Source organism: Excalfactoria chinensis, chromosome 1 (assembly GCF_039878825.1).
Source record: "Excalfactoria chinensis isolate bCotChi1 chromosome 1, bCotChi1.hap2, whole genome shotgun sequence".
NCBI classification, from domain to species: Eukaryota; Metazoa; Chordata; class Aves; order Galliformes; family Phasianidae; genus Excalfactoria; species Excalfactoria chinensis.
This window is the reverse complement of record NC_092825.1, coordinates 87,995,219-88,011,003: the sequence shown is the minus strand read 5'-3', so window position 1 is coordinate 88,011,003 and position 15,785 is coordinate 87,995,219. Positions and strand designations below refer to the sequence as shown.

The 15,785-nt window shown below is 38.2% G+C and overlaps 1 protein-coding gene across 4 annotated transcripts in view; it reads left to right on the top strand.

Annotated features, from left to right (window-relative positions):
• The window catches only part of HTR1F (5-hydroxytryptamine receptor 1F), a 113,449-nt gene that overhangs the window by 82,368 nt on the left and 15,296 nt on the right, over positions 1-15,785 (top strand). The window lies entirely within an intron of this gene.

The following is a 15,785-nucleotide window of genomic DNA, read 5'->3' as shown; positions in this document are numbered from 1 at the left end:
GATCATTATTGATTTTGAGAAACTAAGTCTTCAATTTCTTATACAACAACAAACAAAAGCACTACTCCTAAGAAAAAAAAGCTGTTCTAAAGTGAAATACTGAACAAGTAGTTATGTTCTCACTGCACAGACATGTTTGTTTATAGTAGCTGCAAGAAACAGAGTACTAAGCTTCACTGTGGCTTTAGGCTTCTGTAAATCAATACTGCAAAATTAAGTTTGTCCTATAATGAACTGGATGTCAATAGGCACTTTGTTTCTTAGAGATTTTACCAAGCAGTGGCATCCATCCAGAAAGCATAGTCCAGGGCTTCTGATCACAGGTCTGCACCTTGAATCCTACACAGCAGCTGAAGGCGTTCCATTTGGGCTCCATGTTCCCACAGTATTCGTACAGCACTGCTATCACTGGGTGATGCTAACTTCTGCTCAGCTGACTCAGCCATAGGGGAACCATTAACTCCTCTCCTTGCCACTATGGGAATTGAACATAGTTTTATTGCATTTTTGCAGCAATATAAAATATTAATAAGTACAGCAGAGTAAAACAGAATCAAAAAACTTTCAGGCAGAACACCTAGGAGTCACTGAGACAAGGTTGTAATAGTCACCTGCTTTATTCAGAGGCCCTAAAGCAAGTCAAGTGCTGGACTGCTGTGCCCTGAGGATGGTCTGGATGCTGTCTTGCTGAAAAGCTCATTCTTCCCAATCAGAGTAGCAGCAGATACCATGATAATTTATAGTGGCCAGCAGACTCCACGGGAAGGAGAAAGGAACACAGTCTCTGACCTAGACGCTCACATAAACTTACCCTTCCCATTAATTAAGGTACTAGCCTGTAGCTGACATGCCATCATTTTTCAAGTCTTGAGAGACAAGAAAGATCCTTTTAGACAAGGGCAGCACAGCAGTAGCAAGCTTCGTTGTAGCTTTTGAGGAAGTCCTTCATCTATATGTTACACAGCACATACGTCTGGTCAGATAATTTTTTGTCAGAAGTAATTTATTATGTCACTCCAAATCTAACTATAAGAAAGGGAAAGCAACAAAAGTTTGGTTGTTTTTTTGTTTGTTTGTTTGTTTAAAGCCTTTGTTCTTGAGCACAGGGCTGTTGAAAAATGCTGTGCTGGTCCAGAAAGCTCTGTGAGAACATTAACTGGCCATATCTTCATAAGCCATAAAGTCCAGCCATCCATAAACATATATTCTCCCACAGATAGATTTAGTTTTTCTTATCTTTTTTTTAATCTCTGGGTGAAATAAATAAATAAATAAATAAAACTTACTGTTTGGCTGCCAAAAATCTGTGAATAGCACAAGCCACCAAGAGTAGCCGTGAACTGAATCTTTCTTTCATCTGTAAAGTACTTTCAAGCCTCTACTTCCTTAAATGTCATTTCAACAGGTTGGTTGGCACAAGTCATTCTTCCTTCTCTGTGGTAGCTTGGCTTATGCTGTTCTAATGACCATCTTCTTCCTGAAGGTGTTTGCTTTCAGCTGGTCTCTGTGGAGCAATGTGCCAACCAGGAAAGCAGACCAAGCGCTCACATTGTTCTACGCACTCAGTGCTCTCTCTATCCAGTTGCGACTACATCCTGCCATGGCAGAGCACACAATGGTAATAAGTAAATATCAGCTACAAAAAGAATGGAAAAGTATCTTTCTTGCTATCAGACTTTTAATAATGCACTTACAGTATTGCTGTATTTATAAAGGTTTGAATATCTCAGACTATTATCTTCTGAAAACTGTTTCTTTACAGAGTACTTTTCCTGATTACATTTTTTCCAACAGCCAAAGTAGTCTTCTGAACCAAGCCTTACATACTTAATAGAAATCATGTGTATTTGCAAATTCAGCTCTATCAAAACCATCCTAAAAGATGCAATTTCTTTTTTTTTTTTCTCTCTGAAAAAACATAAGCTAACCTTCTCTTGCAACTAAAACTAACTACAGTTGCATTCAATTTGAAGACCATCTGTAAAAATGGATGGCCAACTGTCATAATCTCTTTCTAGTAAACAGATCTTATAGAATCTGATCTTCTATTAAAAAACCACAGGGACATTTTCCCTTACATTACTCTGAGATATTTAAATTTGAAAAGCTATTTGTGACAAGCACCAATGGTTTTCTGGAACTGGTGCACAATGCATCAAGCAAAGAATAGCATTTCTATGGCAACTGTCTCATCACATTTCAGAAATGGAAGAACAAGAAGCACTCAGCTTCTGTTTTCAGTTTCCTTAGTAGTATCATGCCCTTCCATTCACCTAGAACTTCACAACCAAGGTAGGAGAAGGACACTTTTCAACTGAGCTCTGTAGAAGTTGTCAAGTGCTGGGCGATTTGCTCATTAAAGCTCTGAATCAATAGTACCACAAGACCTGTGTTATTCCTGTCTCTGCTACTACCTATAGCAAGACACAGCCAGCTATAACTTTAAGAGCTGCCATTTGCTTAGGATATCTAGCTACCAAGGATATCAAACTGGACACAGCTCACTTCATCTATGCCAGAAGTGTTTCTAATGAACCCAGTTACCGCAACTCTGGGCTGGCAGCTCCACCAACTAAGCAAGAAGAAGGTCTGGTACATACAACTCATCCCAGAACAGCAGATGCCATAGTCCCTGCCCTAATGGAAGCAGCCCAATTGTCCTCTGGCTTTCCAGCCTAACTCAGTTCCTCCCGCCTACACCTCCCCTTCACCCTCGAGGTAGCATTAGTCACATTTCTTCCTACGCTTCAAAGAAGATCCGAGCCAGCTCTGTCATGCCATAAGCAGCTTGCTTATGGCAACCTTGAATCATATCTTTACCCCAAAGAATAGCATAAAGATACTGTTCACATTTGTTCTGTTCATCTAATTGCTTCACTTCAGTGTGCCTCATGCAGAAAATGTTGTGTGAGACCTGGAGTCAGACAACCATGAAAGACTGAGGAACAGCAGTAGCAGTGAGAATGGCCTTTTTGCTGCTGGCTTGCTAATTTGCACCTGTGCTCACTTAAACTGTCGTGATCTGAATGCAGAGTCAAGCTGCTCAATTTTAGAGACTGAGGAACAGGCAAAGTTTATTTTTAGCAAGCAAAGCAAGTTTTTGTATTCAGGATAGACCTGAAAGCCTCTCTTCTCTGTTTTAATTCTCCCTCAAATGGCTACCTTAATGTCCCTCAGATAGAAAAAAAAAAAAAGAAAAAGGAAAAGGAAAAAGGAAAAAGGAAAAAGGAAAAAGGAAAAAGGAAAAAGGAAAAAGGAAAAAGGAAAAAGGAAAAAGGAAAAAGGAAAAAGGAAAAAGGAAAAAGGAAAAAGGAAAAAGGAAAAAGGAAAAAGGAAAAAGGAAAAGGAAAAGGAAAAGGAAAAGGAAAAGGAAAAGGAAAAGGAAAAGGAAAAGGAAAAGGGAAAAAAGGAAAAGGAAAAGGAAAAGGGAAAAGGAAAAGGAAAAGGAAAAGGAAAAGGAAAAGGAAAAGGAAAAGGAAAAGGAAAAGGAAAAGGAAAAGGAAAAAGGAAAAAGGAAAAAGGAAAAAGGAAAAAGGAAAAAGAAGCCAGAACACTTCATTCTTTTTGATAAAGACTATAAAAAAATTCAACTCATTTTGCACCTCAAACCGGATATCATGGAAAAGAAAGAGCTTCATTCAACAGTTTCAGCCTTTAAGATCCTTCTTGATAAATGTTTAAACTTTTACTGTTTTGAAGACTGAAATTTGTCAGTCACAACCCCCACATTTCTTTATGCTTTGTTCAAAACATAAAATATGTAATTTCATGTGTTAAGGAACCTTTGCAAATCTTTCACAGAATAAGTAATTTCTGCTTTATTTCACTTTTCTTTTGTTCAAGTGCTGAGTAGTGTCAGCATGCTCAGGCTTAGAAATATTGTACTGGCATGCTCTAAAACTTAACGTGCATCACAATGGACTTTGCCTCCAACACTTCCTTCCCTGCCCCAACTACCCTATGTAGTCAGGAGAGCCCAGGGCAAAACTGTGCTTAGGAGAAACTGATAGTGTTTCCTAGGTAAAATTTCTTTCTAGCCCTAATGATGATGATTTTTCAAGATATAGGGTTAGGACTTCTATACTGCAAGCAGGGCCATGTATATGGAGATGGTATTTTGGTACTTGGGCTAACTTGTCTTATTACTGATAGGCTCACTTTAAAACAAGTTATTTCAAATATTTTCACTAGATACTTGATTGCCTAACCCAGTAGTCCAGTAAATTAATAAAAAGAAAAAACTTCTTCAAGCCTGTAAAACGTGCTTGCTTAGCAAATTTATCTGCTGATTTGTACTTAAGGATAATTTGCACCATATACACACACACAGTCTTCCTAATAATCTCGTTTTCCCCATCATGTATCATTAGCTATAAGCTTATATTCATTACATTAATTAGATTGTCCATACTTTAATAATTTCCAACAAAAATTCATGCAGTCATATAATTGCCTCTCTGAAAACGGTTAAATTTATTACAAAAATGCATTAAGCAAATATTTATTGTCACACTTCTACTGCTTCATGCTGTAACATTATGTTAATCAGTAGCTGTCTTGTAGAAATTAGTTTTATAGGATTCAAAATAGAACAAATAAGATAATGAAATAATTTGTATTCTGTTAGCAAATCACTGTTAGTACTGCAGAAAACCTTGTTCACTCACCCTCCACTGTAGCATGCCAGATGGGATTTCGGTGCCAGAAGAGCTGAAGATGATAAAGATCCTCTCTGGGCCTTAAATTCATCGGGGTTCCATAGAAAATGAATACAAGATTTACCCTCCTCTGGTGTAGTTATACATCACCCACTTAATTACTGGCTCCCTCTGACAGCCAGTTCCAAGATTACATGAAAAAAACTAGGCAGTTCAAGGGAGAATCAAACAAGGAACCATTCTCAGGTGAAGCAGGAAGGGCAGAGACATTTCAAAATATAAAGCTTGCTATGTTTCAGGGTGCACAAGTCCTAGAAGTCCCTTAGAAACCATTTTTTGAACACAGAGTAACTGTACAGTAGCTACCAATATTCCACTCCCTATACACAAGGTCATCAGTGCAATGGAGGAGCTTGAAAACATAGAATCACCAAGGTTGGAAAAGACCCACAGGATCACCCAGTCCAACCATCCACCCATCACCAATAGCTCTCACTAAACCATGTCACTCAACACAATGTCCAAACGTTCCTTGAACACCTCCAGGGTCGGTAATTTCACCACCTCTCTGAGCAGCCCATTCTACTGCCTGACCACTCTTTCAGAGTAGCATTTCCTAATGTCCAGTCTGAACCTCCTCTGGCACAGCTTGAAGCCATTCCCTCTAGTCCTATCACATGGTACAATATTTGAAGGACTTATTAATGGAACAGCTGTATCCAAGCTATTACTTGAAAAATGAGAAGTCTTTTGCTCACCAGGATAATCAAATCTTATAACATTCGGTAAATATTATGCATCTTCTATTAAAACAATGCTTCCCGCTAGTCTAACAGTCACACCTTTAAATTCAAATCTCTAAACCAAAGGAATGAGTCAAAATTACAGCAATTTTCAGACAACATTTTGAGATTGTGTAACTGCATAGAAAAAAATAGCACTAATGATATGATGATGAGAAAAGTGAAAGTTTGGTCTTTTCTAAGCAAATGTTTTTCCAACAATCCCCCTTCCAGTGGTAAAATGATATTATAATCTTGAATCTGCAAATAAGAAACTTTAAACCAGTCAAAGGGACAGTTCCTGCACAGAAAGTTATGAAATATTTCTGCATGAATTAAGTATAAATTTATACAAACCACTGGCTGATCTAATACATTTTACAAAATTTTAAGAAAATAAGCATAACTGTAGAGAAAATATCAAGAAGCCAGTTTAGCTGCATATAATTAAAAAAAAAAAAAAAGAATCTTTCTATAATTAATTAAAATATATATATATGCTACTTCAAATAAATACAGTACAGATTAAGCAAAGAAATCCTATGAAACCTATTGCAAATACTAGCAACTTAAATAAGATAGCTTATAAAAAGAAAGACACAGAGTACAAGCTTCACATTATTGAGCCTGCAGCAGCACCAGGTAGAACTGCCTATTTTAAAATAATGGTCCTAAGGAGCTTCTCCAAGCTATACATGTGTCACTTTGGAGGAATGACGTGTAAGTTACTTTAAGTATCTCCTAAGAGTATTAGTGTTGGAAGAACAACATAACCAAACGTTGCAAAACGTTGCATAACGTTGCATGGATAACCCTGAGTCCAACATATAGAACCAGACCCAGCTCATGTCCAGGAGATGTTAACAAAAGATTGTTATACATACAGTCTTTCATTTTCCAAGTTAATAGACATACATACAGTGTTTCCTTCTATGTGTACTTCAAGGTTGCAGACAAGGAGCAAACACTTCATAGTTAAAGTTTCTGCCAGCAAATCATAGAATGGCCTGGGTTAAATAGGACCTCAAAGATCGTCCAGTTTACCCCTGCCATGTGTGGGGTTGCCAACCAATAGACCAGGCTTTCCGGAGCCACATCCAATGCCCAGGTCTCCCTAGTGATCCCCAGTTCTCACACGTCTACTGCAATTTCCTTTGAGAAAAAATTTCCAGAGGAAATTAATTAAAATGTTTAGACTTTTCATTTAGGCTACTTTCTAATTAAGCTACCAATATTTAAAGCTTCCGACTTCTGACACTCATTGTTCTTTGCAGAGGATGAGAAGGCAGTCACAATTCATAGTCTTTATAGAGACATTAAATTTAAAAAATTAGCTACTTGCAGTTTCATTTCCTCAAAATTAGAAATGCTTGTGTAGTTTAAAAGAAGGGAATCACAGTATTTTGCTATGTTAGACACCAGCCCTCAGCACATTCCACTGTCCATGGTATGTTTTAAAAAAGGTGTGCTCAAGCATATAAATCCTTTGAAATTTTAATTACAGTGACATAGACTCACTAGAATTTCTTTAGTTCCATATACTGGGACATTGCATCACATTTAAGATTTTCATATTCCCACTTATGATAAACTGCTTAATACAAAAAGGATAAAATCCAAATGGTAACATAAATCATTTTCTAATTAGAAGACAGAATTAGATTTTTAATGTCAAAAGGATTACAGGAAAGCACCTACCTAATAAGCAAATTGTTAACATGGACTGAATGAGATGAAGACTTAGATCATTACTGCCTGTCCACTGAGTTCCCTTCTGCAAGGATGTAAAGGTAGATGGCAAACACCTATGGAATAAATTTCCCAGGAGAAATGGTCCCAAAATTAACACTACAAATTTGCCTGTTATGATTAGGTAAGCTTATGAGAAATATTCCATGTATGCCCTTGCTTTGCATTAGAGAAGCATTGAAAATGTGATATCGCCATAACTTTTTAGGCAGGTCTACAACTTCCTTGGACCACTGTGTAACACTACTGTAGACATGATAAATGTTCTGTTTGGAAATTTCTCTGCCAACTTCTTATTATTGGTGTACTTTGGTCAGGATTCATTTCCTTTAGCTGTAGAGATCCACACTGCAGATTCCTATATCTGTATTAAGATTCATAGGCTCCATTTATTACCAGTCAGGAGAAATAAGCACCTTCAGACACAATTCATCTGACCAAAATGAAGCATTTACTTTAGAATGAGAATAACTGTGCCCTAGAGATGCCTGTTTCTCACTGTGTAGGGCAACAGTTCTGGGTTAGATAGCTGCATTAAGTCAAATCAACTCTGCTATTTGTATTTAAAAGCATTTTTTCCCCAGCATTCCCTCCCCATTTTGACAATAGGGAACTGAAATCTTAAAATTTCCCCTTGTAATTGAGTGATAGTATGTTAGAAAATTGACTCTCTAGAGATTTGTTCTGATTTTAAGAACAGTTCCCAACAGAAGGAAATCACCAATTTGCTCTAATTAATGTGGCTGAACATGTGTACTAAAGTGATCTTCATCTATTCTCCACCCTCATGTTCAATAACTTGACAGAACACTTCACGCTCTTAGGTGCCTATTTTAATTTGAAACACTCTCTGAATAGCACTTGCAGCTAATTGATTTGTTTTAATTTACTTTCAGCCTGCTATCTAATATTCCAGCTTGGTGTTTTTAAATTCTGAATACCTCAGAAAGTCTTTCTGTAAGAAAAGCTTCTCTGAGCTTCTCTAAGGGGCTTTCAAGTCACAGTCCATGGACAAAGAGGCAATGGGAAGACATGCATTTCCGACCATGCTAGAGATGCACAAGGCAGCTCTCACTCCCACTCATTTCCTGACTGGAAATATTTAATCCTTTTGACTGGCAGAAACAAGAAGGCACAGTGCTATTCAGTGATTTCCCCTTTGAGATTTATAACACAGGTGACCACTAGGGCCATTAATCTCAAGTTCTGAAATGGTCATTTCCAGACAGGAACATAAGGTGGTCACTGTGGCTGCTAGCTGACTTCCCCAGTTCCAAATCCACTGCACAAACACAAACCATGCAATGTTATTTCACCCAGTTACTCAAGCAAGGTACCACTCTATTCTATAAAAGTTATACAGACATTTCTCAGTGTACCAAGAGCTTAGGTCTAGGGATAGGTTTCTCTGACAAGGGGAACAAATAAATAAATAAAAAGCCAGACTCTGGTTACCTTAATCCTCCACCTACCTCTACCAAAATAGACAGGCTTACTAAGTGTCAAATACAGAGTTAGACTTCAGCCTTAGAGAGGAAGCCACCAATGTTAATGGTGCTTTTAGACAGCCTACCAACTACTGTTGCTTCAATCACATAGTTTGCTTGCTGAGACACCAAATGCAATAAGAACAGTATCAGATCCCTTCCTGGCTCATCTGCAAACATCTGGCATGGATAACCTGCCCAGGACAACATTGATGGGATCTCATTACATACAAGACAACACTCTCAGATATACGCTTTGATTTCTGGGAGGTCCTTTGTGGAATCAGGAGTTGGACTTTATGATCCCTGTGTGTCCAGACTAGAATATTCTATAACTCTAAATCACAGTTTAGATTCAGCCATCTCAAATGGAGAAAGGACAGACTTCTTAGCAAAGTACAGGTTTAACACAATGGAAAGCACAAGACAGCAAAGCAGCAAGGTCCCAGACCACAGCAAGTGAGGACCTGCTAAGACATAGCAGCAGCAGGCATAGAAATAAGAGAAATAAACTGTTCATTTTCCAAAGGCCTATGAGGTCCTCAAGTAGGCTGGGATCTACAGACTTCCTCACCTCTACTCACAAACAGCTCCAGATGCTCTCACCTCCACTGCCAACCCTTAAATGAGGTCTGGGAAGAGGTGGATCCTGGCTCCATCCTTTCTGGTCACCCAGCTACACTGCTTGCACCTGAGCTCCCCTGGGTTGGCCCTGACTTCCACTTGATGCTCAGTCACTGCTTCAAGCTGTGACTTAGCATTTCCACTACAGCAGGTTACCTTGACAAGGAGGAGAACTTGATCCTTTGAAGTGGATTTTTTTCAGCCACACATTCATTTCTGGAAAATCAGTTTTCTTAATAGAAATGATAAGACTTAGAAAGAACTCTATAATTCTATAATTCTATGATTAAGAACAGTAAGTCCTTAGTATCTGAATGGTAAATTCCTTATCTTTAAGGGCTTTTCAGTTGCCTGTTACACTTTCACTCAGTTCTTCATACAGCTTTAATATCCCAGAGTTGTCTGTATTCCGCCTTACATTCATAGGGCAAGCACTGTGCTTTTTCCACTAAAAGAAGTCCTCAAGAAATCCAAATAAGAGCTAACAGGAGCATCTGTAACATTTCAGCACATTTAGGCTGGGCTTCTACCTTGTTCTTCAGAAGCACTTTGGGGGGAAAAAAAGAAAAAAAGAAAGAAAGAAGAAGCCCTTCTACCTGGGATTCTACCTGGGAGATGCATCAGGAATGATTTGCTGCTGAGTTTTCTACTCCAGAGTTAATGGACAGCACTCATCACTCAGACTCCTTGAAGGCCATACAGCAACTGGCATCAGTGAGTCACATTTCTTATGCCTATTGGTATGGATGGGGAAAAAGAGCCAGATGGGAGATTTGGTCAGAATGCATGGAAAGACACCCTAAAAACTGTAGAAACAGAATTTTGAGGCCTTGTATTGCCCGTATGGACAGAGAGGAACCCGGAACCACAAATGTAACAGTAGAGAAAAAGTCAACTACTTAGTTTACCTAGAGCAATCATTTTGTACACTGCTTTTAAATTAAGACAAAAGACAAAAAACTTGGCTTTAATTTCATCAGCTTCTGGCCGGGGGTTGGGAGGGTGGAACTGCAGCTTCTTTATTGCTAATATTAAAAATAACAATGACCCAAAATATTGTGTGCTATTGATAATCTAGATGATCAAATGCATAAGAAATCTGGATAATTGGACGTGCACTTATGTGATCTTCCTATTGCCACTGACTAGCATTTCTGCTGTAATTCTATGCACTGAAAGAAGGGCTACACCCTTTGTATAGAAAAGGTTCATTTCATTAACACCATATCGAAAAGTGGGAAAACTGCAGTAGTGCCTAGAGAAACAGAGGTATCATTAAGTCTGAATATACAATCAAACAAAAGCATAACTCCTGGCACAGTGTTTGCAATACAGCAGATGAGGGAAATGCTATTAAATGTCAGTTCTGCTAAATCTCTACAATTTGAGATACTTAAGTGTAACTTATTTCCCAAGAGCAAGACTGGTACTCAATTGCTCTAAATAATTAACCAACAGTAAATGTCCTTTAAAAATATGCAGGAAGTCAATTGGGTGTTGAAAGTCTCTCAAGAAATTGGTGGATGAGGTTCTTCATCCTCTTTCATGGAGTCTGGGACACTTTTATGAGCTCTACCCTGGTCATAAACAGAGCTTTAGGAGAAATAAGCAGTTAATTCTATGCTGTTTGGCTGAAGTTAATAAATATAGGCAGTCTTGGTTGTCTTTTCAAAAACCTCTCATATATATGACTACAGCAATAGCACTAGGAGCTTCTTTATAGGTGGTAAAACATAATTTCTAAGCCACACAAAACTAGGTCCAGGAGGAGGTATTTGAATTCCTCAGAGCCTACCAACCGAATGATTAATTCTCTAGTGTCTGAAGCATACATGTAGGAATATAAATATCACAATTGAAGAGGACACAGGATCTGAATGTGTCTTTAATGTTACGCTCAAATAGTCTTAAAGGGCAGTAGACTCTTAAATGAAAAGCGAATTCTTGAAACAGCAAGAATGGCACAGACTGACATTTTTACTACAGTCAGAAGTTCCTAGGCTCATCAATCTCTTCTCTGATAGATAAATGATCCAAATATTGGCCCAAGCAACATTTTTGACAACCTTAAAGGCAGTTACTTTTAAGTCTATCTGTTCCGATATTACACATCAAAATGCTTAATAGAACAACTTAAGCTTTTCAAAGGCAATTTCCTCCTATGCAAAAACAGTGAAAGGTGTGTCAGAGAACTGCTTTTAAATTGCAAGTGCAGTAATCATGATCCACAGTAAATTGAGAACATTAAATAGATACATTTCTGTATGCAAGTCATCATAATTTTTACCACTATTTTTAGTATGAACCTGCAATGCAGCCAATACATGCAGATGAAGAATCCTGAAAAAAATAATTGCTATTATTATAATTCTTACACAGGGAAAGTAGAACATCTAGTTGCAGTCAAAAAAACTAATGTTTTAGTTCCAGACTGGAAAATAGCTGTCGTGCCATGGAATTGAGCAAGTAACAAGGCCCCTGCCACTGATTTCCTGAACAGATATCTCTTCTCGACAATTGTACTGCAGATTTTTGTTAACACAATACACTCAGTGACACAGCTGAACTTCCTTCTAAGGCATACTTCTTACCCACACAAAAATTCAGGAGAGCACACTCTCGGTAGATGAATAAAAGGTCACAAGTACCTCTTCTCTGCTCTTACATGTCAGCAAAAGAAAAATCTCCAAGATATCAAGCCCTTGTACTTTGAAGGCTGGTCAATACCCTTCTCTGAGATATTCTGCAATAACTGTCATAGCAGCAAAAGATATTTAATGACATTTTGCTGGAGAAATAAATAAATAAATAAAGCTACCAGCACTGCATTATTAAGAAACAATCAGTACTTTCCTTAACAGCTTTTAAAGCTAACAGACCCTAACTCTTGGCCTAGCAAGTGTTCAGCCAGGCAGGGAAAAACAGGTCTGATACTGTCCATGGCTCAGGGCAAGGAACCTCAGCTGGACTACATGTATTTTACTGGGTGGAAGCAAGTATCTGGAGAAGATGGGCTTAGGAACATTTAACTAATTCTCAAAATGCCTGCTATATCTGAGGAAGAAAATCTCTTTGCCTACAACAGATTTAGCTGTCCCACCAGGAGGGGAAGAGAGGCGAAAATAGAAGGATCAGTTGCTTTCCTGAATGCGGTGCTGCTCATAGCAATCCCCTAAGGCTCCAGCTATTCACCTCAGGTTTGTCACAGAGAACAAAACTTGCAATAATTAGTTGTTTTTTCAAGGTTATCTCAAGCAATGTGTAAGCTTTTGACTGTGCTAACATCTTTACACTGAGCATCCTTCTGAGGGTCATTAATGACATTCTGCACCACAACAACTGAGAAACTTCTGATGAAATTAAATGGCTCCAATTGAACAAGCCCACAGTCAGATCAGAGAACAACTACAGGCTATAACAAGTTATTTGAACAAAATACTTCCCAGCCTAAGTATATTGTATATTCATTACTTCAATGCATCAGCTTAAGGGCCATTAGAAAGCTGAAAGTTTTCAGTATAGCTGCAAAGCACAAATTTGGTGCATTCTTTATATGTATGAAGAAAATTAAGTAATTTTCCCAGATCCTGGCCTTTTTGCAGCCCTGAAGTAACAGAAGGAACCCTGTGTGACACTGCTGCCCCAACACCCAGCTGGGAACTTTCTAGAACAGTTTTGGCACAGCTATCAACTTACAATTGAATAACAGTCTCCAGCATTTAACCCAGCCTACCCAATCTACTTCTAAAGCCTAAAGAGGAACACTTTGCCACAGTGCTCAGAAGCAGATGGAGGCAAGCCAGGAAAAGGGGCAGACAGATGAACAGTCTTCCAGAGAAGAGATCTGGGGGAATAGATGACTACGCCATACCTACGGAACAGTTGCAATAAAACCATAGCATGAGACTATTGCAACTTGACTATGCTGGGTGACATATAAGATCCAACCATCAGGAATGCCTTCCTCTGGAAGGGAGCTGCAAGAACAAAGGAAGACATAGTATAGACAAGTTGTTCTCCCCAAGGTCAAAGAATCATACAATCACTTGAGTTGGAAGGGAGTCCACAGACATCTCCAGCTCTATCAGGGTGCTAAGAACCCTGTCCTGTCTGACCTTGGATGTCTTTGTGACATCCACCACCTCTCTGAGCAACCTGTGCCAGTACGTCATCATCCTTATCATTAAAAAACTTCTTTATATCCAGTTTCATTCTCCCCCCTTTTAGTTTGAAACTATTTCCCCTTGTCCCATCACAACAGACCCTGTCTTCTCTTTAGATACTGAAAGGCCACTCTCAGGTCTCCCTGGAATCTTCTCTTCTCCTGGCTGAACAGCCTCAGCTCTCTCAGTCTGTTGTTGTAGCAGAGGAGTTCCCATCCATTGGATCATTTTTGTTGCCACAAATGACTTACGTTCTGCCCAGACTGAAGTGCATCTCCATCCTAACTATGGCTGACATCGTTCTGTGATGATAAATAAATCCTCAGTATTTATGAAATCTCTGCTAAGGAGAAGACATATAGTGCTGTTGGAAAGGGGCTATTCAAGGGCATGGTGTTGGCTCTAAGCTTTTTTCCCCCTAGTTAATTTTCTGTGCTGCCAATGGAAAGCTATTAACAGATCCGCTGCTCTTGCTGGATACTGCTGTAGAAGCAAAGCATCATCTGCATGAAGAATATACTTCTTTCTTGGCACCCATCTTCGCCGCTACTCTGTACAGGAAAAAAAAAAAATTAAATAAATAAAAATTGTCTTCTACTATCCACTAAAGTCAAAACCCAACATAAATGCAACAGATACTACAAAAACAGACCATGTCAGGTACCCATTTATCTAAATTAAAAGCTTTATCCATTTCAGTGCAATAAGAACATAAACCTATTGATCCCATTAAGTGTACCTGAAGCACATCTTACAGCAACGCTTTTCATCATGACATAAGGTTAATCTAATGATCCTGTACTATATTTGATGGCTATTTTATTTTTCTTGGTCAGGTTCGGTTTTCTTTTGTTTCTTACTTGAGTGTCCTGCGTTTACTTTCCATGTTATGTCTAGTCCACAGCTGTGATATAGGAGAAGTCTTCTTGATGTTTAAAGGTCTGCTACAATTTTTCCACTGCTAGCTAAAATACATAAATAAATATGAGGGATTAAGTATTTTCAGAGAACTTTTCGTTTTTATGATATGAACTTAAGTCATATGTTTTCTGAAAGCTGCTGTTTTTCATAGTTTGTGGGGGGGGTATTTAATTACAATTTAAGTTTAGGCTAATTGATTCATAGATAGTTATATTTATGAGACTAATGAGGTTTTCCTCCATGCAGTGTTATATGTTTTGTAGTGAATTTAGAGCAATGACAGTCAACACTGCAGACAAATCAGATCATACTGGAGTATTTAAAAATAAGTATCAGTGTAATGTTAATAAAATCAACCAATCCCACAGACTCAAAGATTTTTGGACAATTTTAGCTGCACTGGCCTAAATTAGCTACATGAATACGCCTTCTAATGAAGGAAAATATATATATATATCAGAAACAGAGAGAACAAATTGACTAGAATAAATTACTTGCAGAGGGAAAATGCTGTGATTACATGCTTGGCCTAATGCAATCCATCTGAATTACCAGAAAGAATAATAGATGTTGCAGTAGAGAGTAGAGAGAAGCAGCAACAAACCCAGGAACCGCAGCTAATGCTGCTGGAACTTCTCATCCTCAAAAACTGGAGTCAAACAACTAGGGAACAGAAAGGGCTTCAAAGTAAAGACAATATATTTGATTTATTTGGATACTGGCAAATACATCAATTTTCTATTCCAACAACTTTTCCTATGATAGCAAATTAAGCAGGCAAAATCCAATTCATGTGCCCTGCTAGACTGACCAAGAAATTTTTTATGGTGACTTCATACCGTATGTATATATATAATGTACATATCATACATATATGTGTGTGTGTGTGTGTTTTACCTCAAGCTTCTGAATGTTAACATATCACGAAGGTGTTTTGATAGAGATGGTTGCTCCGTATAAATGTAGATGGTCATCAAATAGCAATCTGGCTATTTCTCCACAGACATCCTAGTTTTATTTGAAGCCATAGATATTTCTGTCAGTTGATCTGAAGACACTTTCTAGATACAGCTAGAACTGTAGCTTTTTAAAACAGCTTCTAAATCTTGGGATTATGCAGGGAAAGATTTGATATGACCTAGCTATGTCCCAAAAATTTAGAATCAAAACATGGAGGCAAAAGGATCCCAGAATGTAATTTCAGTATTTAGTGACAAAAAATTGGTAACATTGAAATTAGAAAAAAGAGTAAGGAAGTATATGTAGAAGTGCCGCTCTGCTACACAGAAGGCTCGAATCCTGGGAGTTGGACTCAATGATCTCTAAGGTCCCTTCCAACTCGCACGATACTGTGATACGGATGTGAGGAAAGAGTTAATGTTAAAATATTCTTCAGCTTCA